Source organism: Macrobrachium nipponense, chromosome 6 (genome assembly GCF_015104395.2).
Source record: "Macrobrachium nipponense isolate FS-2020 chromosome 6, ASM1510439v2, whole genome shotgun sequence".
Classification (NCBI taxonomy): domain Eukaryota; kingdom Metazoa; phylum Arthropoda; class Malacostraca; order Decapoda; family Palaemonidae; genus Macrobrachium; species Macrobrachium nipponense.
Genome location: NC_061108.1, coordinates 60,202,858 through 60,219,369, shown reverse-complemented (window position 1 = coordinate 60,219,369; position 16,512 = coordinate 60,202,858). Strand labels below are relative to the sequence as shown.

Here is a 16,512-nt window from a genome sequence, read left to right as displayed (position 1 = left end):
GAGTGACAAGGGCATCGCCCAGTCGAAGGGCTCCTGTGACGTCACAGAGAGAGGTATGCTAGCGATCGGATCCCTCGGTGAACACATCTCAGCCCTTGCTTCCGGTTGTCTTATTTGTGGCCGGCGGGAAAGGGACTTCCTTTGCGGTATGGACGGTATGTCTGTGCATCAGTGCGGTAAAAGTCTGTAGTCCCTACATCGGCTTTTGCTTTATGCAAAATGCATAATTCTTGATTGATTGCATGTTACAAATCGACATTCAAGTCTTTAAGTTCATGAAATCAGGATTGAGTTTCCAATAACACAGCTTATGAATAAAAGAAAACTTGGAACGGTTTTTTTTTTTTGACTCAGCGGCTCTGTGTTACCTCGTTTCATTTGTCACATATGGCCATGTTCTGTCCGTCTGTGTGCATAATATAAATGAATATTAATAATGTATTATGGAAATATATTTCTGGTATGTGAGGATACAATACTGTCATGTTGAAATAATGTAGGAAAAATTTTATATTTTACTGTTATTAATGAGGAGGCTTCAGTGAAATAGAATGCCCATCGAAGGACAATCCTTGGGAGAACAACGCCCAATAGAAAACAAATGAGACGAGCTGGACACGATGCACTTATCCTGAAAAGACAAAAAAAAAAAAAAAAAAAAAAAAAAAAAAAAAACTAAGCAAGAGATATTTCTGAGCAATCGAACAAGTGGCAATTTTTTTAAACTGAAATTGATCGATGCTGCCGTAGGAAATTGTATGAAATGACCAGTAACTGACGATAAATGGGTCTGAACGAAACCACATTACTTCGTATCATCATAGATATCAAATCATTCTTTATTCCTTTATTCGTTTTCCTGATATCAAAGGAATAAGAAGAATCAAAAGGGAGAATGCTAACAAGTGTCAAGAGTGTGGCGCGTCGTGGTCGAGGGGCAACTCGCGTGACCCAGGTCACTCATGACGAGAGCTCTGGGTCTGCGTTCGTGCTGCGAAAGTGTCCATGAAACGTAACCGTGATGATTCACTAAACTTGTCACGAATACCGGTAGAAAATGAGCTATAAAAAGTAAATCAAGTAAAATACGTCAATAAGAAAGACACCATACGTGTATATTTGAACTCCTTATTTTTTCATTAAATAAATAAATAAATAAAGTGCAAAACGTACATATCTGGTATCTTTCCTATTGTCTTATTCCCTTTATTTAATTTGCTTTTTATAGATTTTCTTTTATCATTTGTGACACGTTTGTCGTATCATAAAAGTATCAAAATAAAAATGAAAATAAATAAAAAGAAATATGTAAGTTTGTATATTTTTTTTGTTAACCTGGAGATCTACTTAGAAGACGGACATAACACGATTTGAGCATGTGCTTTTTTCAGAGATGTATATGTATGTGTATGTACGTACATACGCCTAGCTAATGAAGTGTCAGTGGCGAGAGGACAAAGAGGAAAACAAAAGTGGCTAAAGTATTCAGGAGCAGAAAACGGCATGTGGAAATAACTTTAAAATCTTGTGTCTTGACAATCCATAGAATGATACTGAGGAGTTGCAGAGGTGGAAGGAACGTGAGCGTAAGAAGGAAATTAATCATTGGATATTATGCATATCGAGCGTCATTCAAAAAGTCGTCGGCTGTTCAAACTTCACTTCGGAAAGTGGCTCTAGTCGTCAGTCGGCAGAGAGGACAGACTCGGCCTCCAACACATTGAGAATTGGTCATGCTTGAAAATGAACAGCATTTTAAATGAATATTTGCGGTGGAGATGCAGGATGAAATAAGCAAATGAGGCTGCTTGTGAAAGGGATTGAAGGAAGAGGACGGATAACAAGCAGACGATAGAAAGATAGAGATATAGATTGTGGCTATAAGCCACTGGGAGCGGTAGACGAAGGAAGAGTGGAAAGTAATAGATAAGGCTGAGAAACGAGTGTTTCGAGGAAAGCTGAAGAATCCTTGTGCATTCATGCAGGAGGGTGAACGGCTCCATGTTCGTTCACAGTGTACACGACATGTTTGAATGTACACCCGCAAGCTTACCACACCACCTAAATCAGTCTCAAATAGTCATTCCAAAGAGGACGTTCATTGAAACTGGTCGACCAGGATACAAAAAAGATTTAATGAAGGATATTGCAATGACTTTACTTTTTAATCCATCAAGTTTCTCATGAACTCCCATTTTACACTTGTTGACGAAATCTTATGTAAGAATCGATATCTTTCTCATTGTGGATAGAAAGGAAAAAAGATGATCAAGAAAGTGCGAATGAGGAGCAGAAGGAATTCTCGGATACTGAGACTCGGAAGTGGAAATCATAACTGAGTCAATTCAATTTATACGTACGTGGCCGTATCTTTGCTAAGCACCAACAGGCTTCTTGGCCTGTCGTTTGAGACGATAACAAACGAACGTTTCCTTTGCACTGAACAAAAACGTTATGAAGTAAAAATAGTTGGCAAACGTTTTTCAAGGTCTGATCATTTTCTGTTGACGTTTTCGAATCAGAGTTAAGCCTGTAACATTTCTGTCCGAGGATGTCTAGTACTCGATGTTTTTGTGTTAATACAAGTATATCCCAAATACCTTTAAAAGATCATTTTCAAATTGAACGTGTCGCTAGTTATACAGGCTGCGTGACAGAGCGTCATCTAATGAAAACCACCCATCGATCTCCAAAAATCTGGCCATAACAGATTTTCTCATTTTACTTCAGAACTACTCGCCATTTGATTTTCATTTACGGCGCAGATGGTAGCTTCACATCGTACTGTTTGAATGGTGGCGTAATGGTTATCGACAAATTATTCTTTTTTGTGAATTTAATTAAAGATTCCGACGCACAAAGCCGTCTGTCTTGGACGGCGACCCAATGTTGCCTGTCTTGGCAGGACAAAACGCTATAGCAACTGGTTGCTGAGGAGATGAGGGACGCACTCACGAACTCACGCAGAGAAAATTGGAATTACATAGAAAACGAAGGTCTTCATTCCAGTTTCTGAGATACAGAAAACTCTCGAATCAAAGAGGATGGGTCTCTAGGTTGCTAAGGCTGAGAGTGGTCAATATGAATGGATGCACGCTGGGGTATCGCCTTTTCTCTCAATTGCACAGCCCTCGCACCCTTCCAAATCCACTTGGCGCTTCATTATTCGTTATATTTGCCAGAACATGGACGTCAGGGTTGGAATATCAATACGTCAGCGTTCCGAGTAAAAGGAGCGTTGCGCGGTTGTTGTTCGTAACATGTAATACGTATGCCTTCAATTTCTCAATTATGTTGTTGTTTAAAACGTTCTTGGTTGATAATGAATACGTAGTATTTCATTATTTCTTCGAGTTATGTATACTGGCAAAATCGTTGCACTTTCTTTTGATTCCCTCTTTTTCTTTAAAACTACGCTTGGTGTTTTTCATATGACCTGCATTATTATTGTATTCATATTTTAATAAACAAAAAAGGAAGCTAATCTTCAGTGTACCTGTGAGTGCCCAAAGCTTAGGCATGACATTCTTTGAAGGGGCTGTGTTGGATGAAACACCAGGTATTTAGATTCTTACTAAGATATGCATAACTGAATGCCTGAAAATATGAAATCTTCACTATGATATCGATTACAGTTAGAAATGAAACTTTGCAAGTTGCAATAAACGCTATGCGAAGTTTGTGTTTTCCCCAAGGAGCCAAAATAGGCAGCGAAGATTACCTATATCCGAACGACCTATTTCCGAAGGAGATGCCGAAGGAATTCCTGCACGAACTTTCTCAATGGATTGTCACCAAATTTGACCAGATAAATCACTGTATGGTGGCTTACATAAATAATCAAAATATGCAAACATAAGTAAACATATGATCAACCTCTCGCCGGCAATATTAAAAGCCTGATTAAAAGGATATGCAAAAAAGAGCCATTAGATAGTATCATTTTCCAGTATATTTGAATATAAAACAAATTATTAACCTTGATATGCAACCAAAAGAGAAGTATATCTCAGTCTTCTTAGGAGAAAGAGAAAGAGCTGCAGACTTGGGTTTTGACTGCAAGAGACAGTAAAAGCGCGCAGCAGCAGAGTTCAGAAAAGGTCTCAGTGCTACTTGAAAGCGCCTGGCTCCTTAGCCTGATCTTTTCTTGCTCTCTTTTCAGCGACTCTCTTCTACGTCCATTTGTTTGCTGAATGATGCATTGAATTAATTGCTATTTTCTTAATGATAATGATACTGCGTGTAAGTGCTATGCAATGTCTAATTATGAGAACACCACAGGGTGATCACAGCAGCAGCGCAGAGGTTGAGAACCCTGGTGAACCCACTAAGTCGCACCTTTCCTGTTTACTCTGGAAGTAATAACAATCCACTGCTAAGCTCTGGAATATTCCTCCTGCTCCCGTTTTCTCTATACTCTCATCCTGTGTGATGAGAAGGGTCAGCTCTTCCCTTCGAGTTTAATAAAAACTCGCCTGATGAAGAAATACATTGGGTTCTCCGCCCAAACGCCCCCTCATCAACTTGAAGCCTAACATGTTGAAATTCCTCATTCGTTAACTGTTGCTTGAACACAAGAATATATAAATATATATATATATATATATATATATATATATATATATATATATATATATATATATATATATATATACTATATATATATATATATGTGTGTGTGTGTGTGTGTGTGAGTGTGTGTGTGTGTGTGTGTGTGTGTGAGTATATAGTCTGTTTGCTGTAGCATGCACCACATGGGGATTCCAGTCACATTGCTCATTAATTCAATATTTGATTGAGCAATTGCACAATCAGTTATCACTGTAATTGTCGGACCATTTATTGATCACTTTTATTTTTTATTTATCTATTTTTCTGACAGTTTATCAAAACTTGCTTTCGTGCTTTGGCTATGATAAGGCTGTGTTTATGAAGAATAACGACCAGATATCAAGGAAAGGTGCGTGTTATTGAATCAAAGTTAAGAAAATTAAGTGCAAAAGAGAAACTGAAACATCGTTGTCTCGTCGGTAATTAGCAAACGATAATAAATTTATTTTGCTTTGGCAAGTAACTTGACTTTGTCTTTTTAAAAGGCAGAATTCCGCATCGCTGACCCTTTTCCACTCTCTCCGAATTTGTCTTTTCTCAGTTCGTGGTATCAGGAACAACTTCCAAGTAGAAATATCAATCTGCATCAGTAAAACATAAGCTGAACGCATGAAATGAACAGAATTCTGGCTCTCCATTTAGTGTCTTGTATACATATTACGTTCATTCCAATGAGCAATCACTCGAAGACATGAACTTGCTTAATCCATTTTCTTCGAAGAAGAAGATAAAAAAGACAGAAAGTGTTGCTGAGGCCGAGTCTTTTTCGGAGTCAGCTGTGTCTTGAGAAGCCCTGACATGAAACTGAACAACTAAACTACTGTTCTCGAAGACCTCAGCATTTCATGGATCAGTTGAGAATAAAAATAACCTGATTTTTATGCTACAACTGAGGCAAGAAAAGTGTTTGTAGTAGCTTAGTTCCGGAAACAATAAAGATCAGCTGCAGCGAAATTTATATCCAAAAACATGTTAAATGCTCAGTCATGTTCACATACTTATAAGTATCGTGCATTTACTTATGTGTATTTTCTATAATAATAATTTCCTAGTGGATCTAGTCCTTCCCCGGGGTGACAGTAGGGAATCTGGGAATTCCGAAGGTTTCTGGGAATTCCAAAGGCTTCTGGGGCTTCCGATGGGCCTCAAGACTACTAAAGGCTCTGTAACCTTTGGATTTCTTGCACAATGTTGCTGTTATCATGGGATTTGGTCCTTCGTGGAGACGAAATGTTTCGAAGATTTCCTCGGGGGAGGGGGAGGGGAGGTTGGAGCCGGATCCGACAGGAGCTGAAGACTGCTTCACAGGATCCTGGAATCATTAAGAAATGCCCTCCTGCCCCGCGCAGCGTAGCGCGTTATTTCACTGTGTGTGTGTGTGTGTGTGTGTGTATGTATGTATATATATATATATATATATATATATATATATATATATATATATATATATATATATATATATGGCCTTAGTCACTTTTCCTGAATAAATGGGAGAAGTGACTTCTGCTCTTTTTGGTGATTCCTTTCTGGAGGGAGGAACAGTAACCTCATTAGCTTCTGAAGTCAGTGCTCCATTCACCAACCTTGACTGCAGGCAGAAGTATACAACCTTCTTTAATATTTTACATATTTTACGTGTTTATTTTGAGACAAATTGATTGGGTTTATACGTTCTTTGCTTTCTTTTATAAAACGGGATTCTATGATATTTCATTCCAAAGTATGGAATTTAAATAAACTGTCTTTTTAGCCCATGGCTTGATTGTCGTCGCTTTCATGAATGAAAACTATACTGATGTCGTGAGTCTGTCTTAGACATTTTTTCCTCTGTTCTATTTTGTTTTCAAATGATTTCCCTGATTGACAGTTATTGAAATTGTTACGTGACATCACTTGCATGAGATTTGGTGTACAAACCCTTTAGTATTATCAGGTGAGATCTTCATAAGCGTTTGTGTCATCATATTATTGTCTTCCAATGCTACGTTAACTCGAAATTTTTAGGGGGATGGGGAATATCTTCGGAATTATTACTAAGTGGCAGAACAAGGAAGTAATTTTTTTTTTTTTTTTTTTTTTTTGCTATATAACCCGAAGTGTGCTGTGGTATTGAACCGTCAACAAAGGAACCCTAAGCCAACACAAACACATTCTCATCACGTTTCAGCAAGTAATCAAACAATAGAGAGACTCCAACCACAGTGCCAGCCGAAGCCATGGTACGTAATGTGGTTTCATACGGGAAAGCTTCTACCTGACCGTTGTTTTCACGAATCTAATTACGACCAAGTGATGTTTGAAGTGCCTATATGCATTCCCCACAATATAGAATTCTCTCTCTCTCTCTCTCTTCTCTCTCTTGTAGAGACCTTTTCTCTGTCACTGATGTTTCATGCCACCAGATGTTGTCAACAGCAACATTGTGGAAGAGTTTAAAAGAAAACTAAACAAAATCATTAGGACTTTGTGAATGAATAGTAAAACCTGCTCCTAGAGATAAGTGAGCACATGATTCTCCTCGGTTAGACTAGTAAGTGTGGAGGCATCCTAATCCTTGTAACTCCTCGTGACCCATCTTCACTGGCAGGCCTGAGCGCATCCTTGCCATTGGTTATGATATCTCTAAGGCACTAAACAAAAATTTCTTCTTACAGCTTTATTCCTCCCACTTTACTTACTTCTCTGTTACCTGCTCACTTGATAAGCGTTCTTACTTAACGGAGTAACATCTGTGCCCCTTAAATCCCCATCGCTGGTGGTGTTCCTCAGGATTTTGTTGTCTACCCAACTCTTCTCTGATGAAGGTCTTTGACGATGATTCACCACACAGTATTTTCTCTCCATTCACCTCCCAGGCCCCGTCTGCTTCGAGCACGTCTCCTCGAAAAGCTCTTGTGCTTCTTCAATCAACAGTGATCGTGTGGGCTGTTCTGAATGCAGAGCCCGTCAAAATTCAGCGGCTCTAAAACAGCTGCTCTACAATTCTCTCTTTCTTCTCCCATCCAGTTGTATCGCTGTCCATTGGTGGAAACTGGGTTGAACCTATCAGCTGTCATTCGGGCTACCTCAGTTTTGTCTAAAGAATACCATTGAGTCAAACTTGCTAAAACTACCCCCAGAATTTAAATTCGTCTTAATCACCGAGAATGAATCTTATTATTCTCAACTGGGAGACAGTTCCTCGCTGGACGAATGGTTTTCGCGCTCGACTGCCAATACGGTGGTCCGAAGTTCGAATCCCGGCTCGGCCAACACGGAATCAGAGGAATTTATTTCTGGTGATAGAAATTCATTTCTCGATATAGTGTGGTTCGGATCCCACAATAAGCTGTAGGTCCCGTTGCTAGGTGACCAATTGGTTCCTAGCCACGTAAAAAAGGAGAGCTGTTAATCAGCTCAGTGGTCTGGTAAAACTAAGATATACCTAACTTCAACTGAGAGAATAAAGTAATAGGGCCTCATCTTCCGTTTCCTTCCTGAATACTAAGACATGAAGTCGGTGGCTTCTCTTCTGTGTCTTTACTACAGGTGCTCATTTAGCAGCCAATGCTCCGATGAGCTCAAGAGGAGAGAACGTTCCCACTCCTATCAGGCTGCCATATAACACCTATCAGGTGTCTTCCCATATTGATTCAGTGGAAACCTAGAATCCTGTCATCCTGTCATTGCCTGGTTCATGACAAGGAAGGTCTATCGGCGTGTGTGTGTGTGTGTAGGTAAACTTTCAAGGCACCCATATTTTCTGAAATTACGGTAATACACATTATTTCGAATCACTGTCTTAAATAGCAATAAACAAAATGATTTACTGGAAAGGCAAGTAATATTTTGAAAAAATTGTATATCTATATCGTGTTGTTTCTGCCAAAAATCTAAATTAGTCTCTTTCAGACCTTTTCTTTGGTGTACATTTTATAACATACTACAGTAATATGCCGTAGTGATATATGATTCTTCAGCTTCATATAGTAAAAAGAAAAGAAGAAATCAGCACCTCAGTATGGAAACAACTTTTTTCGGGCAGATCGAAGAGTAGTTCGCTCGGCAAAGTCTTGACAGACATGAAATCTTGTTCATCTTTTTCCTTCCATTCCAGTGTGTAACAGCTATCATAAACAGCTTTAAAGTATCTATATCACTGGAATGGCATGTTAGTGCAGTTTTGCATGATGCCAAATGAATGCTTTATTATTTATAATATCAGCTTATGATACAAGATACGCATGTCATCCGCTCACTTCAACTCATCAATTTTATCTTTGCTAGTTGCTTTTCCAAACATATATAATAAGCTGTAACTATCCTGTTTTTAAATGAAACCCGAAAATTTATCCTAGTGCCAAAAGACCGATCACGGAGAAATATGATTACACACAGATGTGGTGTTTCGTATCGACAAGAAATTTCCAGAGGCACTTCGCGATTTATATAATGGAGGTACTATGTGAATATGAGCATTCAACAATACACCACTGTTTTGAAAAGTATGTGACTTCAGTGGGACTAATGCACCAGATCACTTTCTGACTTCTAAACCAAGGATAGAGCCTTCTTTCAGAAAGTTCTGGAAGCCCAGCTGCTTGATTAAATGACAGAGCAGTCTCATTAGCAGCATGTCGGCTCCCACACATTCTATATAGCTCCGCTCTCTTCTAGGTAGCACGATCTCTAATGCTCTTTGCTTTTAAAAAGCCTTTCTGGGACATTTCAGCCTCACACACTTACATTCCCAGGTGCACTAACACACACACACATACACACACAGGCGCACAAACACACACACACACACACACACACACTATATTTATATAGTAAAAGGCAATTTATGTCTGTTTGTTTGTCTGTCTGTTCGTTATGCACCCCCAGACTATGAAAACTAAGGCTACCAAATTTTTACCATAGACTCCCCTCCCCCCACCAATGTTTTAGTCAAAATCCGAAATTCGAGGGCCGTTTCTTAGCCCCTCTTTTTTTATACCCCCTCATTTTTTTTACAATTTTTGGAGTTAACAACAAACTTTACGATTTTTCACAACTTCTTTGACTCAGTACAAATAATGTACTACAGATTTTCCAAACCTTCTTCGGCTCGACAGAACGGATCCCAAGTGATTACTTATTCTGAAAGTGATTGCATAATCCGCCCTGTGGGGGTTGTCATCACGGACGGCATGACCCTTTTTATCCTGAGCAACGCCGGGTAAATCCTATGTATATATATATATATATATATATATATATATATATATATATATATATGTGTGTGTGTGTGTGTGTGTGGTGGTTTGGTGTTGTGGTGTGTGTGTATGTGTGTGTGTGTGTGTGTGTGAGCGCGCGCGCGTGTGTCGAGAATAACAGAAAAATGCTACCAGGACCCCCCTCCGTGCTATCAAGTCTGCCGATAAGTTAATAGGCGGCAGTGTCAAAGCAAAATTCTGATAAGCGAAGGTCTAGCTGTGACTGTTCTGCTATCAAGAGAAATGGACTGAACCATTCGCAGGTAGAACACGTCCGACTAGTGGTGCCGGTTTTCCTTTAGCTCATTCTATCATTATAATGTTTATGTCTACCAGGATCATACTTTCCTCCATACTAAGCTCCAAAAATAGACGTGAACAATTTACAAGTTGCCTTCGTTCACTGGAAGTGTTTCGTGTTCGTAATTAATCGTAATAAGAAACAGAACTGGGCCAACCCTACCAGCAGCGCCGAGGTTTCAGTGTGCTCTAGTGCAACTGCAATCATTTCCATGGTGGCACCGACCTCCGTTCCTCGCTGCTTCGCATTGTTTCCTGGATCTTCAGTCGCTGATTGTTACTTATGCACCAAATGAAGCTTAGACTCAAATGAACACTTTTATTGATGAAGCATCTGAAACCATCTATACAAGAGGTATGATTCTTGTGAGCCACAGTATGCGAGCATGATTCCCAAAGAAAAGATTTTGCGCTCCACAAGTCTTTTATTATTCATTATTCATAAACTTGTTGAAATCGATTTACTTGGGATATGTTTATGGACCGATGAATTGCCCAAAGAAAATATGATTCAAGTTGTCCTCTTCATATGTGTGTGTGAGTGTGTGTAATTTCCAATGGGGAGATTACCCTTGAAGTTTTGATAATATTAGTGCTTTTAGCAATTTTTCTATTCTTAATAGTATTTTGTCTTATATATGTAAATACTAGCTGACCAACTCGGCACTGCTTGGGTAATCTCTGAATGACGACCGATAAACTCTCTCTCTCTCTCTCTCTCATTTCTGTTAAGATAGTTGCTTCAAATACTTTGCGCAGCATTTGACATTTTACATTTCACCACTTCTCGCCATCTATTCCTATTCGGGCTGAACTTGGCCTTGAAGGGCATCGGGAGTGTCTCTATTCATCCCAGTGACCTCAGAACTAGGGATAAAACTCTAATATCTATAGTTTTCAGTTATCATTAAATGTCATCACCTTCCCACTTCTCACATGCCCCTTCCTAATGGCTAAACTTGGACTTGAAGGGCATTGAAAGTGTCACTGTTCATATATGGATTAGACACTTATATCTGTATTTTTTGGTTGGTTATTTTTACATTCCATCACCTTCCCACCCCCCTTCCTGTTGGCGCTGAACCTGGACTTAAAGAGCTTCGGGAGTGTCACTACTTATCTCAGCAACCTCGAAAACTGTGGATTAGACACTGATATCTATCGTTTTCAGTAATTTTGGCATTTCGTCCCTTCTCACACACCCCTCCCCTTTACCCAACTAATGGTCCAACTTTATTAATTACCTTATCACCATGACTTTTCCCAGCTTGATATTGACTTATATTTAAATTTTCATTAAAATCGGTCAAGAAATGTGGATTTGTGTAGTGTTCATACAAACAAACAAACACATTTTCATGTTTATATATATATATTATATATATATATATATATATATATATATATATATATATATACGTAGTATATGTGTATGCATTTCCTTTCCTGATTGAATTCATCAGCAAAAGTATCCTATTTATGTTGTAAAACCGAGCCAAAACGTTTACTGTCATCTGCTGGGTAATTACAGCAACAGTCAATCAGCACCTGAAAATAAAAACTAGGTAAACAGACCTACCCTAACACCAACCTCCACGTGCCTGCAGGTTTAGGAGCAGTGTCAAACAAGAATTTCGCCCTCCAATCCTTCCTCTTTGCTTCCATCGTTTTAAGCTATTTGGGAAGCTATGTTGGAGGATTTCATAGCCATGTATACATCTTCTGCGCTAACAGTTGCTGTGAATTTGTATACAGTTTTGTATGTCGATTTTCTAACGATAATCTGTTATTTCTATGGATATGATCGATATCATATTATGCACCTGGTCACATGAGCTGTCTGTTCTGAGGAAGGCTGCTCTGTTGGCTGACGGCTTTTCTGTCTGTCTGACTTCACTTTTCGCGAATTTTCCTAAGTCTGCTTCATTCATAGTTCACCAGATACTTAAAAATTAAATTTAAAATTTAGAGGCGACGTTATGGCAGCCCCGATATTCCTGTCATGCACAGCTTCGAATATCACCGGGGAAGGAACTAACTTTATTTATTCCCCATTCTGACTGATGACGTGCTCTGGCAAAAGTAGTATATCGAGAGTGTGCGGACATCGAGAAATTAAGAGGTTCCTATATCTGTCTTTCTATCTAATTATATATATGTGTGCGTGTGTGTCTGTTATCAGCTAAAGCCACAGGAAAAGCTTAACATTAAACGATAGAGTGCCAAGTACTTTCGAGTAATTAACATTACTAGCAAACTTACCCATCTACGGTGGGTGATAAAATACGGGTGCAGAAGTGAACAATTTATATGTACTATTTGTTCAGCAATATTAAAATAAGGGCAGTTTTTATACATACCTAATACAGAACCTCTTTGTACACAATATTATCAGTTTGTCCACAACTTAATTTCAAGTTGGCAGAGTCAGTTGCTCTGCTTATCGCCACATACAGTTGGCCATGCGAGAACATGGGTGACGGCAGAAACACACCAACACGATCCAAAGTCTGGCCCTGCGACTTGTTTGCAGTGAATGAGAAGGACAGGTTGATGGGAAACTGCCTGCGCCTTAACTGGAACGGAAACTGGTTGTCAGAAGGCATCAGAGGAATCCGGGGGATGAACAGACGTTTGCCGGTGTGAGGGCCCGTTGCTATCACTGCTTCGATGACATGGGAATTTAGCTCCATAACAATGTACCTCGTTCCGTTGCAATGTCCATTGGCAGGATCGAAATTCCAAAGTAACATTACTGGCCAGTACTTCATCAACGTTATTTTGTGCACTGGCAGTCCCGATGGATTTAAGTTATTCAAAAAATCTTGCGAATATTGATGATAATTTTCATCTTCTATTGTGTTCGAGCTGAAATATTCTCCGGGGAAGTTGTACAGAAATTATGTATGAAAATTCATAAAGTAACTAAGTCTACGGGAATAACCAGCCTCGTTTCGCGGCTAGAAACAGCTCCGTTTCAGGGAATCCCTTCTCACCCCCACCCCCTACAAAGGAGGGGGGTAGGTTGGATGAAACCCCATTACAAACCATCTTAAGGGTCCCCACCATAACCCTGCCAAGTTTCATGCCCATCTGACCAGCCGTTTGGCCGTGATTGAATGACAGATAGACAGACAGACAGACAGACAGACATTGCGCCCATTATAGTATGATGTGGCTCCCAGATGTGTTCATTACATGAAAGTGCTCGTCACTGTCCCTTCGTGTCAAGATTTCCCGTGGCTTCAGCTGACGTGAAATCACGTGTATAATTTTGTGATTTTTAACAGGCATATATATATATATATAGTATATATATATATATATATATATATATATATATATATATATATATATATAATATATATATGTGTGTGTGTGTGTGTGTGTGTGTGTGTGTGTGTGTATGTATATTGTTAGTTATATGTATATGTATGTATGTATGTATATATATATATATATATATTATATATATATATATATATATATGCGTGCGTCTGTGTGTTTTTTCCATGTTTACACCTCAATGCCTTAAAATGATTGATTTTAGAGGGTGATACCCTTCCAGTTTTCAGCAAGTATAACAGGTCTCATGCCCTCCGTCTAACTGAATTTAACCAACCACAGCCGAATAACAGCCAAGTACCTGCCTAAAGTGTCCTGCATCACCGGGACTCGACCTCCTGGGTCTCTCAGTTAAGTGTGTGTGTGTGTGTGTGTAAAGCCAAGGTTTTATTTTGAAAGGTTGTCAGTTTGAAAACGACCATCAGAGACTGACGTGATCGAGATAAGTGCCAACTCCTCATTGGCCGCTGATAAGGCATTACCGGAACTGATTGTCAATGGGGAAAGCCACAGGAGATTTGACATGATATCAGACACTTTCACGTAAATTCATGTTAACGTGTTATGTATATCCTTTGAAATCATTATTGTCTATTGGTAATCCCCTGATTGGTCAATTGTACCAAAAATTCCCGATGAATGGTCGGTCTACTTCACCGTCATCATGTCACTGTGCCTGTCAATTTCTGACTTTTGAAACCCTCATTATAGGTCTATTTCGTTGTTGGAGATCCTCCCTCGAGAGAACCTTCTCTCCCGTCGAGACCAGCCTCTTCTGGCTCTGGCTTCTTTGCAATTGGATTCGTATCGTTTGAGCAGAATTTCATTTAGGTACAACTTACATGTCTTCTTGCTTCAGTCAGCCATGATCTAATTCTGTGATATAATATATATATATATATATACTATATATATATATATATATATATATATGTGTGTGTGTGTGTGTGTATGGTGTATATATATATATATATATATATATATATATATATATATATATATATATTATTATATACGAGCACATATATGTGTAAATACATCTATTTATATATATACTATATATATATATATATTATATATTTTTGTACATATATATGCTTGTATGTATATATACACATATATTTATATATATATAATATATATATATATATATATATATATATATATATATATATATTATATATATACATATATCACAGAATTATAATCATGGCTGACTGAAGCAAGAAGACATGTAAGTTGTACATAAGGGAAATTTAGATCAAACGATACGAATCCATTGCAAAGAAGCCAGAGCCAGAAAAGGCTGGTCATGACTCATGACGGGGAGAGAACCTTCTCTCCAAGGGCGTCTGTTCCATGTCATGAAAGATAAGAGAAAAGACGTTGCGCCATCTTTGAGGGAGGATCTCCAACAACGAAACAGTTAGTTTAAAGAGAGAGAGAGAGGAGAGAGAGAGAGAGAGAGAGAGAGAGAGAGAGAGAGAGCGAATAATGAGCTTTATCTGACCTTGCGAAGTTTGTTCTTTGTGCTCCCAGTGTACTACTACAAGCTAATGCCCCATGCGAAGGAGTGTTTAGCAAAATAATTCTTTACAAATCAAAATCAGAAATAAGCTAATGACTGAAAGTTTAAAAGACGATAAATGCCTAGATACCTAATACAAATATTTCCATTTCATTTGTTACAGCTGCTTTTAAAGTCTTTAAAATTATTTGTACCCATCGAAATATTCATTGATGTTTTCGTTACCAATGATGTTGAGCACTGAAGCGGCATTTTCATATCAATAATGCATATTAATAATTATTTTTTTAAACTAAATAGAAATCCTCTTGATTTAGTTCTGAAATATGCATCTATGCCAATTATACTATGTTGTTTAGTGAATATTGAGGTACTACATATTTGGTATCTGAAACAATTTACTTAAATATCCCATCGATGATTAGTTTATTTCTTACAATTTTGCCAAAGGAAAACCTCTAAATGAACTCTTGAAATTTATTTCATATATGTTATGCAGTAAAAGCATGAACAAATAGCTACTATTATCACTGAACTAACAATAACATTAGGTAAAGCGATTTCCAAAATTAGCAATGAAAAAACATGTCAATATACACTTATGCTAATCAATGTAAAATTTACTTTAAGGAAAGTATGATAATGTTGATTTAAAAAAAAAAAAACATACTTCTGAAGACAAGATATTGTATACTTCCTTGGAAAATCTGGCAACTCTACTAGTAGAGGCAGTTTAATTGTACATGTACAGTGATGCTCAAATCTAATGTGACATGACTCCATAGGATGTTGTTCAAAATTCACTAATTGGCAACATGCTCCTCATTTATCTATTATTTCAATGCTAAAACACGATTATTGCATACAATAAGGCCATAATGTATTTCAAAAGAGTGAAATCTGTCATATATTTCAAAACTGTAAGAAAATGTCACGTGTAGCCAAATTTCAGAAAAAACGCTTAGGAAACATTTTCAAAACTTTTTTTACGCATCGCTGAAGTATTTGACCAAAACAAGGTCTCATCAAACCTTAGTTCAAATGTTGAATAAAAAAATGTCAGAACATTAATACTGCTTTTACACCTCAGCACTGAAAAAAAATGTAAAAACGTATTTACAAAAATAGAATGCACCTATTGATATCAGGCTGTTCCATTTACCTCCCCGAAAGTTTTCACCAATAGCAAGTTTTATTAATTCCATGTTTTTAGTAGATTCTGGTATTCAAAGAAAGTTTATATCAGCATGTTTTTTTCTTATGCTTAGTGTAATTTATCCCAATTGGTGTTAAAATATGTGAAAAGTAACAAATTATGCAGCGTGCATCCAAAAACAAGCTCCTGTCGTTGACTTTGGCAGGTGCTGTTATTAAATTTAGACTTACCATCACAATACTTTATAATCTCTTTATTCGTTAAAATTAGACAAAACATATATCTGAGGGAGAAATACAGTTTAGTAAATAAGTTTCGATTCACATTACTTGGTA

The 16,512-nt window shown here is 37.9% G+C and overlaps 1 protein-coding gene and 1 long non-coding RNA gene across 4 annotated transcripts in view; one reads left to right on the top strand and one right to left on the bottom strand.

Moving 5' to 3' along the window:
- Positions 1–2,893, bottom strand: part of LOC135216787 (uncharacterized) — a 401,154-nt gene extending 398,261 nt beyond the window's left edge. For both annotated transcript variants that reach the window (XR_010314919.1, XR_010314920.1), the window contains exon 1: positions 2,361–2,893. This is a non-coding gene — a long non-coding RNA (uncharacterized LOC135216787). The remainder of the gene's footprint in view (positions 1–2,360) is intronic.
- Positions 1–16,512, top strand: part of LOC135216786 (baculoviral IAP repeat-containing protein 7-A-like) — a 62,465-nt gene that overhangs the window by 15,358 nt on the left and 30,595 nt on the right. Inside the window, exon 1 of one of the 2 annotated variants that reach the window (XM_064252272.1) lies at positions 10,108–10,503. The exons of the other annotated variant lie outside the window; for it this stretch is intronic. The gene's annotated coding sequence lies outside the window, so the exon portion shown is untranslated. Of the gene's footprint in view, positions 1–10,107; positions 10,504–16,512 lie in introns of those variants that run through there. 2 annotated transcript variants of the gene reach the window in all.